Below are 2461 nucleotides of genomic sequence, written 5' to 3'. Positions count from 1 at the left end.
CCAAAGCCTCTATACAAATGTAGTACAGCATACACATTTTTTAAAAGGATGGTATTAAGGCACGGACCATTGCAAATCTTACAGAAATGTATGAACACAGGCCTGTGAAGTGGAAAAGTCTTTAAAAAACTAGGGGAAAACTTCACAGGATATAAAAGATTTCTGTGTGGTATTCGATAACATTCTTCACTTTCTGGTTTCCTGTGTGCGCTAATCCAACGTTTTCTTTCTTCATAAATAGTAAAGCGTTCCTTTGGCCGCGTCCCCTTGGCTTGTCTTTCTCCAGTCGCCAGTCTCAGTATGTCTGGTAGACGTCGTGGATGGGGACCTGGATGGCAGCTGCGGGGAAGGCCTGAGGTATGTAAGCAAAGGGAAGGTAGCTGGCCCCATAGATGCTGGCAATGGGAATTCTCTGCACGTTTGGAGCCACTGTGTACACTGGAGTTAGTGGGAGGCCCTGGAAAGGCGGTGGCGTTGAGACGGCAGGAATGATGGCGGCGGCAGCTGCTGCGGCGGCAGCAGCGCTGGCTGGGTCTGGCTGCACAGCAATGGGGCTGATCATGTGCTCCATGGTGTGAATTTTACCATCTTCAATCATTTTAGGGGCCGGGGCTGCCTGAAACATGGAATACTGGGGCCCGAAGGCAGGGATGGCCACTGTACCAGGTTTAATGGCAACTGGGTTGACGGCAGAGATTTCCAAATTTGGCACAAGTTCGTATCCTTTCTCTTGCTGCTTTCCTTTCCCTTCGTGATATCGGCTATAGATACCACAGCCCGCAGACTATCCCCCGAGGTAGGAGCCCCTTGGCCCTGGGGCTCTGTTGCCAGCTGCACCTCGGCCCCGGCCTCTTATGCTGCCTGCTTTCACGAAGTAGTCCCTGTTGGGTCCGATAAGCGAGTTGTAGGGGTAGCCGTAGTAGGCGAGCGTGTAGGGGTCGCACGAGTACACGTAGCTGGGCGGCTGTGCCACAACCTCGGCCACGCCACCGCCCTTGGCTGCCTTCTGGTAGCGGGAGTACTGCTCCTTGTCCACTGGCTTGGCCAGTGTGACCTCGAGGCACGAACCCTGCAGCTCAGTGCCATTGAGGTTGCTCATGGCGTGCATGGCGTCCTCGCGGCTGGTGAAGTGCACAAAGGCGTAGTCGCGGATCTTCTGGACGCGCTCCACGCACCCGGGGTTGAACTGGCCAAAGCTCTTCTTGATGGTGTCCTCGGTGGTCTCGATCATGAGGTTGTGCACGTAGAGGATCTTCACGGTCTCCATCACGTCCTCATCCACGTCGATCTCGGACTCGGCCCAGTCCACGGCGATCTGGTGGCCCCACAGCTGGATGCGGCCGGGCATGAGCTTGCGGCGCGCCATGGCCGCGGCGCGGTGGCTCTCGTACTCCACGAAGGCGAAGCCGCGGTTCTTCATCTTGTCGGCTGCGCTGGCGTACATGATGACGTCCAGCACGCCCTCAGTGACCTTGGCGATCTCCTCGCGCTTCTTCAATTTGGGGATGCCGCCAATGAAGAGGCGGCAGTTGTCCACGCTGCAGCACACGCCCAGCAGCCGGCCCGGCCGGATCTCCTAGTTGTTGATCTCGCGCACTGCGCGCTTGGCCTTGTGCTTGTGGCAGTACATGATGAAGGCGTAGCCGCGGTTCTTGCCGTCGAAGTCCATCATGAGGCGCAGCTCGTAGATGCGGCCCACGGCCTCGAACACCGGCACCAGCTCGTCCTCGTACACGTCGCGCGAGATCGTGCCCACGAAGACCTCGCAGCCGCCCTGCGGGTGTGCGCCCTCCCAGCCAGGGGGCGGCCCGCCGTATTTGCCCTGCCCATTCTCCTGCACCATGCTGTAGCCCGTGCGCTCCATCAGGGCCACCAGGGCCGCCTCGTTGGGAGCTCCTGCCACACCCTCAGGCACCTTGGCCGAGGACGGGGTGGCAGGGTTGCTGCTCATGGCTGCGGTGGAATCCTCTGCGGTCATAATATCAAAGGCATCCACGGCCGCAGGACACCCAAAATCACCAGTTTGGTTGGTCTGGTTCTTTCTCAGACGCGGAACAAGAGTATACAGGCAAATTCAGACAGTGCACTCGGGATTTCTCTGTTCAGTTTTTGAAGTCCCGTTTGCAACAAATCCAAACCTCTTCAATGAGCCAAGGGATTGGTGTGCTCTCCTGGGTGACCAGGTGCAAGGGGTCCTTCTAGCTCCTTTGTTCCTCGAGCTGGGTCCCGCAGGGCCTGGCGAGCGAGTGCGGGAGGCGGTCACGCAGCCCGGCCCTGACCTCCGCAGGACCTTCACAGTGGGGCCTGGGGCCTGGGAGCCCCTCCTTCAAAGTGGCTCATTTGAATGCGCTCTGACCCAGTTTTACAGCTGGTTTCTGTTTACCCGGGAGCTGAGGAGCTCCTGCATTGCAGTGGCGAGCTGAGCCCGCTGGCAGCGCCGAGTGGCCCACAGGAATGTAAA

At 58.3% G+C, this 2461-nt stretch overlaps 1 pseudogene; it reads right to left on the bottom strand.

Annotated features, from left to right (window-relative positions):
• Positions 1 to 276: 276 nt before the first annotated feature.
• LOC101713244 (RNA-binding protein 47 pseudogene) lies at positions 277 to 2228 on the bottom strand (annotated as a pseudogene).
• Between the last annotated feature and the right edge of the window lie 233 nt (positions 2229 to 2461).

Source organism: Heterocephalus glaber, unplaced genomic scaffold (genome assembly GCF_053883595.1).
Source record: "Heterocephalus glaber isolate CG9 unplaced genomic scaffold, H.glaber_assembly_v1.0 deba00001461, whole genome shotgun sequence".
NCBI classification, from domain to species: domain Eukaryota; kingdom Metazoa; phylum Chordata; class Mammalia; order Rodentia; family Bathyergidae; genus Heterocephalus; species Heterocephalus glaber.
The sequence above is the reverse complement of the archived record's forward strand: the minus strand, read 5'-3'. Positions and strand labels throughout refer to the sequence as shown.